Here is a 14,305-nt window from a genome sequence, read left to right on the forward strand (position 1 = left end):
CCTAGCGAGAAATTGACAACTCGGAAGGGCTGAGCCAAACAGAGAAGACTTGAAAAATCATCTGCAAATAAGGCCAATAGCACCCTAAAAAACCCTTTAATATCACCAATTGCGACTCTCTTTGAAAAATCAATAGCGAACAAGAACTCCTTACAGGATCTACGATTCAACTTCCTGAAAGACACAGGCGCGGCACTGTTTTCTTCAACGACAGACGTAGCGGGCCTACAAACCCCACTGGATCCAGCGAAAGAATTAGAAGACAACAATCAGTTGGCTGACGAAGCATGTATGTCCTCAGCCTCGCCCGCGAAACTACATGCTCAATTCACCGAAGACGGTACTGTTAATAAAAGTCAAGATCACCTACTAATCAGTGATCACAAAAAAAAACGCCAAACAGACAAACAAGTGTAACCACATCTGCATTAATCCACACTGCTCACAAGGAGGTCTTAGATGCCTCCGAATAACATAAAACGCAAGACAACCACAGAAAGGAAATTAGTAACCTATGTCTGGTGACAAGGGATTTAACGCAACAAATGCAAACCTTTACACTCCACTCAAGTTTTAATAATCCGTCGCAACAATGGCCTACCACTAGCCAACTACTTGACAAAATTAAAGAGAGAGAGCTATCAGCCGAAAAAGTCCCTGGCCAACGGTTGAACCAGGAAAAAGCCAATGCAGAGTCTGAAAAGCCTAAGGCAGACGAGGCAGACGAGGCCCCATATCCACAAGTTCCGAGCAATAACAACGCCGCACCCGGTTTAACGGTCTCCTCGGGGCAACAAGCTCCATCCAATACCGTGAAGGAATATAACAATTCCCTAAGACACGACGAAGAAACAAGTTCACCTAAAGGTGTTGAGCGTCTGATCCTCATATCACCCTTCCTGCAAGCGCTACAAACAGCTATGGAGACGTTAACAATGCAATCCGACAAGTTGGACATCCAAATTGATCTGATGAACATAATTGCATCCTACATAGCAGGAATAAATACAAAACTGGACAACCTTAACAATTTAATTAAAAGAGCCCAAGCCAACACTACCGAACAACATCAAACTTGCCCTTGTGGCCCAATACTTGACAAATTGAGCACCCTACCAACGGTCCTTGACCAGATCATTAATTTAAACAAACGCGCAATAAGCCGTGACATAGACACCGAACGCCTAAACAGCGTTAAACCCGAAGATCAACAACCTGGCAGCAACAGATCTCCCGAAGAAAAAACACCTGAACTACAGACATCAAGGCACAAGATCAATATAATCAGCAATAACGTAACTGCAAAACCAATGACGGAATCCACTACTGCCAAGCAAATGAAACAAAGCTTAACAAAAAGACAAAAGAAAAAAGAAAGAAAAGCAAGAAACAAAAAAATGGATGAAGACGTGCTCCGATGCCACAGTATCTATCCAATATTTTTAAACCAACATATACAAAATACGACAGAGGCAGGCACAAGGGACACTATAAAGATGCAGAAGCGGGGGCTAACGGACAGCCTAAATAAACAACATCGCTAACCGCGGAACCCAACCCTCAAAACCCACTGGGACCTGAGCAAATCCGCCAATCGACGCAAACATTCGATCAAAATCCCATCGCAAAACAGACTAGCCTGACAGAAAAAGGGTCGGAATACAAAATATCCCCGGTGACTGACAACAACAAAACTATCGTCCAAGTATACAATGAGCAGTCAAAGATCTTTTTAAATGGGCGGTCATCCAATGACCAGATGCCAGTCACGGAATCAATAAACTCGGCTTGGTGTAAGCACTTGCCCGACACAACACCATCATTAAAACCCCAAAATGCTCAACTACGAGCACATCACGAGGGAAATAAATATGTTCAAGAACGCGCTATTAACCGACTACAGAAGGAGAAAGAGAGCGAAGCCGAAAAGCACTGCTGCAAAGCTAACAACACAGAAATAGTCCATCAAGAGGGATCGCATGGCACCATCCAATACCTCGGACCAATCCCCCACATTTCAACATCAGATTCCCAGCGCAATTCGACCCAGACAAAACTGAGCTTCGCTGTTACCAACAAAGAAATGCCACGATCAAGTGATGAGGCAGCAAAAAAGCCGATATCAGACACCATCAATTCAACACCTGATACCCAGCGCAATCTGATCCAGACAAAGCTGAGCTTCTGCAGTACTAACAACAAAACGTCACGGCCAAGTGAAGAGGCAGCAACAAAGCCAATATCAGACACCATCAAAGCAGACAACGTTGACTGCCAAATAATCTTTACCCCAGAGTACTTGACCCAAGGCCGCCACGATATCCTAAACAGGAACAATATTCTAAAATTGATGAAAGAAATTAAGGATCTAAGTACCATCAAATCACCCGACCTAGACCAAGTTGCATTTTTAACCAGTACTAATGCAACAACGCACGAACAGACAATGGCAACATGGAAATCCGCTGCCATAGTGCAATCTATTCTAGGGAAAACAGAGATATTCAAAGCATGGGGCATTCAACTATCACAGCCAATCACCCCAAGATACCCGCTTCCCTTTCAGATAAATAGCGGCATGCAACTTACAAGGAGACTGGCGGACCTTGCCCCGAAAAAAACAGTCTATTCTATATTATATAACGCCAAAGGCAGAAGCGAGGCAGAACTTACATGCAAAGAGACGGACTTAGTTAAAGCAGGGGAACCGTTAAACACAACTTATTCCTGGAAATGGCTTCCCAGCATACTAAACAATAAACGGTTCAACTGACGATCGGCCCCGAAAGAAATAAAGTAATAAATAATAACATACATATTATCTCATGGAACATAGCGGGCGTAAAAAGACTGCTGCACGACGGTCTTGCCATGGATGAATGGGACAGCGCCAATATAATTGCCCTGCAAGAGACATGGCTGCAGGAATGTATGTTATGTTATGTTATTTTTATTTGTACCGCGCACAGCTGCCCCAGCAAAGGGGCGTCCTGGCGCTTTGAGAAGGTAAACACAACACAGCATTAAAAGCGGGCAGAAAGGAGAAGAGACAGAACAGATGAGCTAAACAAATAAAAAGGTCTTGATAGCCCGTCTAAACTGAAGGAGCTCATCGATTGCCCGGGTTTGTGGGGGAAGAGAATTCCACCAGCTCGCCGCCAGGACTCAAAAGGAGCGGCCACCAACTCTGCTCAACTTAAAACGCGGGACCACTGCTAAGTTCTGGCCTAACGATCTAAGAGTGCAATAGGGGACATAGGGGATCAACAGTTTATCCAAGATTTGTGGGGATGTACCCTTGAGGATTTCAAATGCAAGGCAGAGAACCTTGAATCTAATCCTCTGCTGCACAGGGAGCCAGTGGAGAGAGCGCAGGACATTGGACACCAAGCACCGCCTAGGCAGACCTGTCACCAGTCGGGCCGCAGCGTTTTGTACCCGCTGGAGCTGCAAAAGTTCTGACTGGTTAACCCCCACCAGTAGGGAGCTGGCATAGTCCAGCCTGGACAGCACTGATACTTGGACCACCAGCTGTCTTGTGGGTGCATCAAAGAATTTGAGGATGGGTCGAAGTCCTCTGATGATGCCATAGCAAGAAGCCACCACCCTCTTGGTATGGCAGATGAAACTCAGAGAAGGATCAAGCCACACCCCCAGATTTTTTATCTCTGCCGCTGGGAGGGGAGTCACACCCAACTCCGAAGGCCACCATTTGTCACCCCACAAAGCCACCTGTTTACCAACTACCATAATCTCCGTCTTCTTGGTGTTTAACTGGAGACAGTTGGAGTTCATCCAGTTAGCCACTTCCCGCAGACCGGCACAGAACCTGGGAGCCTCCAGATCTGAGTCCCCACTCAGTGTGACCGCCAGCTGCGTGTCATCTGCGTAAGAGACCATGGTCAGGCCCCACCGCTTGACGACCGCAGCCAACGGTCTCACATACAGATTGAAAAGGGTGGGACTCAGTGATGACCCCTGTGGGACTCCCTGGTCTAACGGGTAGGATGACGACTTACCGGGCGGGATCGCCACCTGGAATGACCTATCCGTAAGGAAGGATCGAAACCAGTGCAAGGCGGAGCCAGAAACGCCCACCTTCTCAAGACGCCGAAGCAGAATCCCGTGCGAGACCGTGTCGAAGGCGGCACTGAGATCTAATAACAATAGTGCCGTCGTCCGACCGGAATCCAGCACGGAACGCAGATGCTCGACCATCGAGAGAAGGATCGTCTCCATGCTGTAACCCGCACGGAACCCGTTCTGGGTAGGGGCAAGAATGTTAAGCCTACCAAGATGGTCTGTAAGAGTGGCATTCACAAGGGCCTCCGCTATTTTCATGGCCCAAGGGAGAAGGGAGATAGGGCAGTAGTTTTCAGGTTTAAGGGGGTCAAGGGTCACCTTCTTCAGAATTGGCGTGACTACTGCCTGCTTCCATCTAACGGGAACCACTCCAGAAGAGAGGGACAGGTTGATCAAGGACAGCACCGGGGTGCGGCAAACCGGTGCCAGGGTCTTGAGTTTGGCCGGTTTCAGCGGGTCTGCCGGAGATCCAGACTTGATTTTGGCGCTGAGAGAGTCAAACACCTCCAAAGATAAGGGGGTAAGATAGAAAGACATTCCCCCTCACCTAAGGTGCGACCAACCTGCTCTAGCACCAGGCAACCCGTTGGAAAAGTGCGATAGATGGCTTGCACTTTTTCATGGAAGAAAGAGGCCAAACCCTCACAATGTACGTCCAAGCATATTTCCACTGCAGTTGCTCTCTTCGCCATCAGGTCCACAATCAACCTCGGTGACCGGACCTAAAGGAGCCTCCTTGAGCAGATGGTAAAAATCCTCCAGTCTTAATTTGTTCCAGTGTCGTTTAAGAACAAGTCTGTCCTGTGATAGAAAAGGAGAGTCAGACAAAGAGCATGCCGTTTTCACCAGCATGTTGTCTGTCCAGACCAACTGGGAGGAACCAAGAACTCTGAATCCTTCTAGATTTGCATAAATTGCATTGTCGGGCTATATCCACTACACGGTGCCAGCGAAAAAATGAACAACCTAAAGGAGAGTAATAGGAGGCCTATCGGTTTACGTGTCTACTGCTCTTAAAATTAAGACAGAACAACTCCAATCGCCGGATCCAAGTTTACCGCTAATTCAATTCTCAGGCCAGAAAAAGTACAGCCATAAAACGACAATACTGATCAATGATTACACCCAACCAAATCTTCAAGTAAAAAAGACAAAAAACTATTTATTATGCAAGGAAATATTAAATCTTCGAAGTACTGAACCAACTTGGAACATTATTCTAACGGGAGATTTTAACTCCAATCTCATTTACACACCAGAGGAAGACGAGATACTAACCGCAGATAACATACATTGGAAAGTCCCCCAGCAGGCTACAGGCGCAACAAAGAGCCGAAAGGACAGCCTAGCTACTCACTTATCGACAGACTTAGAGTACCTAGGTTTGCGAGTATTGAATGGTAGGACAGAGAATGACAACCCACCAAAGAAAACGTTCTACGGTCCTTATAGCCAATCTACATTGGACTTTACTATAATAAGCCTTCCATTGATCCCTTCAGTACTCACCTTTTACATCGAATATAGAACAATGAGCAATCATAGTATGCAACACCTGAAACTCAACTTTCTTGCAGATACACTGCAACCGGTGTATTCCCTGGAGGTCCAACTAGGAACAATCAATCAGAAACGAATACACTGGAACAGTTCGAACAAACTGAAATGGACTTCAATGACAAAGGACGCTCTGCAAGAGACAAACAGAGCTACGATGGATAAGATACAAGCCTGGTCTCTTTTTCTTGCGAAATTAAAGTTAAAAATGAAACCAACTAGAACAGTGGCAAAAAATAAGCATCCGACAAAGAAACTGCCCTTGGCACTACATGAACAAAGAAGGGCCCTACGGAGAAGCCAAAAAAACCTGCAATCAAAAGTGAACGACCCGAGATACTTGAAGACTTTTCTTGTCCAAAGAAAATTATATAAAAAAAGGATTTGGAGCAGAAAAAGATGGCGAATGACGACTTCTGGATTAATTTACTGGCCAGCTTTAAGTTATAGGACTCGAATACATGTTGGACCACAATAAGCCAGCTGACAAGACCACGAAACGTACTGTCCTCGAACATTCAAGAAACGGTATGGTCAACCTTCCTGTCGACAAAATTTGAAGAAAACCAAATGAACGCTCCTGGGCAGATAGTGGGACCAGCGGAACCACATTTAACCAGCTACAAAAAACATTACCACACCAACTGTACAACAATGGTACAAAGGACAACTCCACCTACTGAAGCCACAGACGGCCGGTACACGGCTGATGAGATTATCACCATCATCAGAAAGGGAAAAAGTAATGGAACGCCGGGCCCGAATGGCATCCCACAAATTGCCTTTAAGGAAGCACCAGACTTTTGGGCCCTACATCTCGAAGAACTTTTTGTCGCCGTTGAAAGTTATACCCACATCCCAGAAAGCTGGAAAGGTTCTATCATCACCCCAATACACAAAGGAGGTGACAGAGCTAACCCTTTAAATTATCGCCTAATAATACTCCAGGACATCGAAGCAAAATATTTTGCCTCTCTCCTTTTAAAAGACCTGGTAAATTGGGCAGATGATAAAGCAATAATCCCAATAAACCAAACTGGTTTTAGAGCCGGCATCGGAACTACATCTAATATATTAACAATAACCATCATAGCAGAAAAATGCCAGCGTTCGAAACAGGACCTGAACCTCTGTTTTATCGACCTGAAGGCGGCCTTCGATAGCGTTGATCGCAAGCTATTATGGGCGAAGCTGAAAGCTTGGGCCATACCTGAGAAAATACTGAGGGGGCTAATTCTATCCTACACCGATACTTGGACACAAATCAAGTTAGGGGACGGATCACACCTATCAGGAAAAGTATACACATCGATCGGATTAAAACAGGGTTGTGTATTGGCACCACAGCTTTTTAACCTATTCATTTCAGACCTCTCGGGAAATGTAAACACCTGCAATACGCACGCACGAAACTTGGTAATTTTCATCTTACCCATTTGGCTTACGCTGATGACATTGTGCTTCTGAGCCTAACTAAAGTGGGCCTGTCCAGACTACTGGCCGTAACGTCAGATTTTTTGACGGTAAATAACCTTGCTCTGAATCTATCTAAAACAAAAAGTCTGTCAATAACTAACCGTCGTACAGTGCAACTTAATATCTCACTTGAGGGAAAATCACTGAAAAGAGTAACAAACTATAAATACCTAGGATACTACCTCGATGACAAGCTCACTCTAAACGCCCCAAAAAAATACATGAAGCAGAGAGCCGGAGCATTAACATTCGCACTTAGCATACTGGCAAAAAAATTGGAAGGCCCCTCGCTGAAACCTTTACTAACAGTGATGGCAACCAAAGTACTTCCAACACTATCATAAGCCAGTATAGCCATGCAGGGTAAGGATGATATTACCTTAAACAGCCTTATCACTAAAATCTACAAGAAGGTCTTACAACTCCCACGCTCAGCTTCATCCGCCCAGACGCGTTCAGAATTTGGTCTGATGAATTAGTCACTGGGAAGACTCTACACAAGTATTAGAGTATGGTATAGAATTAAAATGAATTCCACAAACAACACCTTGGACAGCTTGTTATGGCAGGAACTAGAAAACCAGCAAAATTCTGCAGCAAACAAATATCTGACTGGCGCTCTGGAGCAAACAGGCACTGTAAACCTGAGGGAAAAAAACCTGCCATTCACGTCCTTTAAACAGGTTCCAAACAAAGCGGCCAAATTTCACTCACTAATTACGGACAAAGCTATCTTTGCCGCCCGCTCCCATTCATGGACCGTGATTAACAGCTACAACAATCTTACCTCGGCTACCTATCTAGCATCAACGTATTCTGTGTTTATAAAAAAAAGGCTGATGGCAGTGAGATTCGGCAAACTACCAACCTTGGCTGATGAACCTACCTGGAAACGCTCAGATGCAAACCCCTGTCGACTATGTGGCACTACAAAAGAAGATATAATCCATATTATATGCCACTGTAAAACATTGAAACGGGAGCGCACACTCTTTTTAAAGAATATTTTTAGGACCAAAGGTCTACGCACTGTAGATCGTCCATTATTGGGGCCCTAGACTCAACAAACTCATAAAGTGCTTGATAGCCTTTGAAAAGCATCTGAAAGCTCTCAAAAGTTTAAAATAAGATTTTCAGTATTTTTAACTATTTTAATGACGAGCAATTTGATAAAGCTCTTACCAGCATCATCTTAAAGTGTGCGCTTTAAACTGTACTATGATGAATTTTATTGATTTTATTTTAATGCAATGTTCAATTCTCTTCCATTTGGCTTTGTTATGGTTTTAATTAACAAAACAATAAAGTTTAGTATTATTATATTATTATATGAATGGCATTTTTATCTGTTCGTTGGTTAGTTTGTGGGAGCGGCCAAGGATGAGTGGCATTTGGCCCTGCGTAAGATGTGGCATGGGAGGACTACCAACTGGCAGCCTTCACTTCTTTATGGGGATTTCCATCTGGGTAGGTGCTATTGAGTTCTCTGAACCTTTCATACAACACATCAATGGACTGCGCAAGAGGTCGTATTTCCTACTAGAACTAAGCGTAGTAGCAGTGCTTCAGAAATTGTAGGAGACATTTTTGGCGCTGTGCTTCCTTCAGTAGGTAATGTTCTAAATGATTTAAAGATTAGAAATCTTTCTAAACTAGTAGACAAACTCACCACTAGTATAGATTGCTATCTGCCTATTGATAGTGAGCTGATGTCTATTGAGTCTATGGTTCTCTAGAACAAGCTTTCATTCAATATCGTACTGGCAAAAAAGGGAAGAGTCTGCACGATGCTGAGGGTTCATACCAGATAATATAAATAAAAGTGTATTTGAAGAATTTGACAGGCATGGAAACTCAGTTGAAGGAACTGGAAGCAACAAGTGCTTGGGAAGCAGTTGGAAATGGATTTTCCGCCACAGGTAGTTTTCCTCAGCAACATTAGTAGTGGACTGCTGGCTGCTATATTTAGGCCTATATTAATTGTTAAGATTTGCTTAATTTGCTTATTTACTATGGTAAAGGGATTTACATATATGAGAAAAAAGAAAATGGTAGTTGAGGTCAACGGCATAATAAGGAAAAGGGATAAAATTAAGATGGCGGGAAAATATTGTGAGGCTTACGATGAGATGAAAGAGCTGGAAAAGTTTAGACATAAGATATTGAAGACTACACAATCTTGAAATGGTTTCAAAAGATTGATTTGTTTTGTGTGATGGCTATCCTAGCCATCAGGGGGTGGATTGGTCAGGCTAACATGCGGAAGCTACTGGATGGGGAACTGACGCACATAGAAGCCGACTTGCTCCGATTGGAACAGGATGCAGTGGAGGGAAACGGGAAACCACTAACGGAAGTGCGAGCTGAACACGGACGCTTGCTAGAGCGGCTATGTCATTTTAACTACACGGCCCATTCAGCGCAAACACATCACTTGGGGGATAAACCCAGGGAACTATTGGCATGGCTGATCCGCCAGGACGACAGGGTGACACCAGTGGCAGTGCTGCGCACTAGTCAAGGAGACATTGTATACACTCAAAGCACCATACACAAGACATTTGTGGACTATTACAGGCTGCTGTATTGTTTGCGGCTGCGAGTATCCCGCACTGAGGTTGATGCATACCTCTCTGACATACCACTGCCGGTGGTCGAGGAGGCACAAATGGATGAACTGGAAGCCCTGCTTACGCCAGACGAGTTACGCACGGTTATATTTGCTTAATTCAATGGCGAGTCCCCAGGCCCGGACGGGCTGCCTGCTGAATTTTACAAAGCCTGATATTCTCCTCCCTGAGCTCCTAAAGGTGTACAAGGCGGCTATTTCAGATTCTTCCCTTCCCCCTACGCTGAACGAAGCTAACCTTATATCTCTCCCTAAACCGGGTAGAGACGGCATGCTGCTGGCCCTCCTAAAAACCGACTATAAGATATTTGCCTCCACACTAGCTCAGCGCCTAGCCCCCCTGGTTCCCACCCTTGTGCATTGTGACCAGAACAGCTTTGTGCCCACTTGCAGCACCTCCCACAACATTAGACGATTGTTCAGAGTGCAACAGTATGCCACAACGCAGTGGCTTTGTTCGGAGTGTCTCATATTAGACCTGGAATAGGCCTTTGACTCCGTGGAGTGGCCCTATCTCCAGTCATCTCTGCGGAAATTTGGCCTCGGCGATGAGTATGTTGACATGGTGGGTTTACTGTACCAGAAACCTACGTTGCACGTCCGCACGGGGTGCTTGCTATCGGACATCATCGATGTAAAGAGAGGTACTAGACAGTGATTCCCATTGTCCCAATTGCTTTTCTCGCTAGCGATTGAGCCGTTGGTGACGCTTCTCAGAGCACAGGGCGCAGAGTGGGGGATCCCCCTAGCAGATGGTCTCCACACGGTCTCCTTACATGCGGATGAGCTCCTTTTATATATTAGAGACTTGACCTGTTTGCCGCCGACACTGTCTGACGCCTTTCGAACCTTTAAACTTATGTCGGGTCTCAGGGTCAATTGGGCCAAATCCGGGGTGTATTCTTTTCACCCAGACACTCCGGAGTGCGAGATCCGCATTAATAACGAGAGACTCGCCTGGAACCCTACTACATTCGACTACCTCGGAATCCATATCTATAGAACTCTGCCGGATGTGCTAGAGGGTAAGCTGGTACGGGCGATCTCCTCTTTGCAGGCACAAATGGCCTTTTGGAAGACTCTCCCCCTTAACGTGCCCAGTTGAGTCACACTGACAAAAATGATAGTTTTGCCCAGATTACTGTATTTCTATGCTAACATTCCAGTATATGTCCCAACGCTGATTTTTAAGGAGCTGGAAACTCTGATTAGGAACCTGATATGGAACACAGGGAGACCCCGAGTTGCCTTGTCGAAATAATACTTGCCGGTGGCGACGGGAGGACTGGCAGTGCCCAATCAGGAGCTCTACTATCTGGTGGCACAGCTGCAGTGGGTGACCGGATGGTTGGGTGGCCGACACCTAGACGATACAGCCATAGACACTACCATCTGGACCAACACACAGATCCATGCACTGTCCAACACCCTAGCCAAACCCACATGCCCCACACAGTTACACCTTGCAGTGGCCCACAGATGTTATGTCCGCAGCTTGAAGCTTACCAGAGCGATGACGCCCTACGCCCCGGCACTTCCGCTGCTGGGTACACCTAGAGATGGCGGCACGATAACGGAGGCCGCACTAAAGCCCTGGACTCGGGCTGGGGTAGACACACTGGGTGATTTGTATGCGGAAGGAGCCCTTATCCCCTTCGCAACACTAGCCGCAGACACGGGACTAACAGCTGGGCAGTTCCTACTACACGCAGCCATCACACACACATTCATAAGCGCCTGGAACGATATATCCGAGGAGCTGCCCACACACCTTTTAATCCAATATTTGCATGTCATGGCGAATGGCTCGCATATGGAGCACACACAATGCTCCTTGCAGCCACCCAGGTATAAATGGGAGACAGACAGAGGCAGGGCATGGATGGACAAAGAATGAGCGATGGCACTGGCCAGCCCCCGCAATGTACCACGCAACTCCCGCTTTAAGCTCATTCAATTTTACATATTGCACTGAGCGTACTTGACACCTGGCAACATTAACAAATACGTTGCTCTTACAACCACTGCGTGCCCGAGATGCTTGTTGCTTGATGCAGACCTACTCCACATGGTGTGGTCCTGCCCCAGTATAAGATCATATTGGAGCGCAGTGACTGCTCTACTGGCGGAAAGCACCGGCGAGAGCCATCAGAACACATGGAAGGTGTGCCTACTGGGTCTTTACAAACGTACAAAACACAACAAGGTTCCCTCCAGATTCCGGGATCTGGGACTCATAACAGCAAAGAGACTGCTCACTAAAAGGTGGAAAGGTAGTTAACCCCCGATCGTGCGACACTGGCGTACATCATTTGACAATTGGGCCAGGGCAGAGAGTATTACTTTACACAGAGAAGAGACAGCAGGGCTGAGAAAATTCCTATTGCACAACTCTGGGATGCCTTCCTCAGGGCGTTACTTAGCCATTACCCACCCGAAGTCGCACTTGCGAAGGAGTGGAGGCATGGCACTGCGCGTCCATACGATTACCACCTCGCCCGGCGTGCGCGGGCGATGAGTTGCACACATTTCGCACACTGCCGACACATAGCCGGGTGGTGGCGACATTACCTCCCCTGAGCAGAAGACTTGCTCTCCACATGTCCTACGGGGTGGGATGTACCCCCCCACCTGGGAGTTCCTCACTGCGGCGACCATTGACCCACCGAGCCTTTCCCCCTCCCCTTCCCCACGATACAACTTCCCTAACACTGAAGACACTCACGCAAGACATTGTATGGTACTACCCCTCCCTTTTAATTTTGTACCCATTTTCTTTATTTCCCCATTTGAATGTTTCCTTTAATTTTTCCTTTGCCTAGTTACGCCATTGAGTATTGGAATAGTTATTAGACATGGATCAACATTTTCTTACGCTGTGTTTATTACTGCATTATGTGTGTGTAAATCACCTGCTACTAATTTCAAAATGCTGGTACATAAATGCAAGGGGAGGATGATGCTGTATGCTTATTATAATGTGGGAATCCATGACATCCTCTGCAGATTGTGCCTTGTAGATGAGATGATATAACACATTTCTTTGTTTGTAAAATTTGTAAAGTATGGTGAGAGTTGGAAAAATCCAAATAGAGATATTCAAACAAAAAAAATATCAGGGGGTGGATTGGTGCAGTGCAATTTAGTGCTTCATTCCCGTGTACATCAGATATTCAATTATACGATAATCAGATAATCTTTGTGCACCTTATTAATTGAATGACAGTAGGTGGCTATATTTACCTGTAACGAGAGCCACACATAAAACCGAATTATAATCATTGCATTCAGTCATGCAAACTGTACTCATATGTTGCCATATTTTTTGTTTTACTAAGGTTGACATGACTTGTGTTTAGACCTCAGCCACTTGAACCATTTCTTAAATAACAGCATTGCAAATTTCATGGTTTTCCACTCATCTGCAGGTGCAGTCTCAGGAAGGGCTCGATAGTTAGGCGTTGGTTATTATAGAGAAATGATAAGATTAATTTGTCTAATTGGAATTTGGCCATGGGTATGTAGTGCATAAGAGATAGGAGAGAGCCTCCTATACCAAGCTGACCGAACTGCTGCTAACCTCAAGGCTGTACATATGTGTACCTCATTGTCTGACCCTGGGAGCGTGGGACGTCTGCCTGCTCCCAGAGAACCTTGTTTTCTGATTCGACCATCCAGATGGAATTGTTGGGAAGTAGCTTCCAGAACCTTCTATTGTGTATTATTTTATTTGTTCTTTTAGAATTGTTCAGCAAATCCTGCCCTGACCTCACTTAGAGAAGGCCTTTCTTTATTCTGCTAGTAATTTCCCCTGCCCCAGGTGTTGTGTTTCTTGCTTGAATGTCTTTTTCCCTAAGAACCTTATTTTGGTTTTCTTGAGGCTGACACCTTCCTCTTTGAAATTCCCCATGTGAGTTTGCAGAGATGGTCATCCAAAATCTCAACGCCTAGATCTCCATGGAGGTCTGCCGTTCTTGTGAAGCAAGGAGCACCTGCTGCTATCAGATAAGCCTTGCTTTGAAGGGTCTACAGGGCCTTCACGTTAGTAACTGTGGTCCAAACTGAAACCTTTAAGTAGGTATTGTCTTGCGATTGATCAAGTGGCTGTTGTGAGAGCAGGGCAAGTGAACCAAATGAAAATTTGTACGCATAGGAAGAATTGGATTAGGGTCAGTTTAGGGGTCTTTTAAGATTTGCATGGATTCCTTTTGTGATTTTCATATGTATACCTGCATTGCTGCCTGTGCGTTGTCCAGCATTTGTCATCGAGAGAGCGGTTCACATGCCAAGTTTCCAATATCTTCACATTAGAGAAAGGTACAAACTAAAAGTGGAGCCATGTACACACCATTTCCATGAAAATGCTTTGAGCGGCCTTTCTTTTTATTATCTTTTACACTTTTTTTTATTTAGTAACGCGCAGTACACAGACAGCAGCCTTGGAATACTTTGCAGAACTTGAGTTTAAAGCAATTAATACCTGCAGAAATAGTGTTTCTACAGTTTACAGCCATTATATAAATGACACCACAGTGCCAGCGATTATGGGGACATTGATAA

The sequence above is a fragment of the Lissotriton vulgaris genome, chromosome 7 (genome assembly GCF_964263255.1).
Source record: "Lissotriton vulgaris chromosome 7, aLisVul1.2, whole genome shotgun sequence".
NCBI lineage: Eukaryota > Metazoa > Chordata > Amphibia > Caudata > Salamandridae > Lissotriton > Lissotriton vulgaris.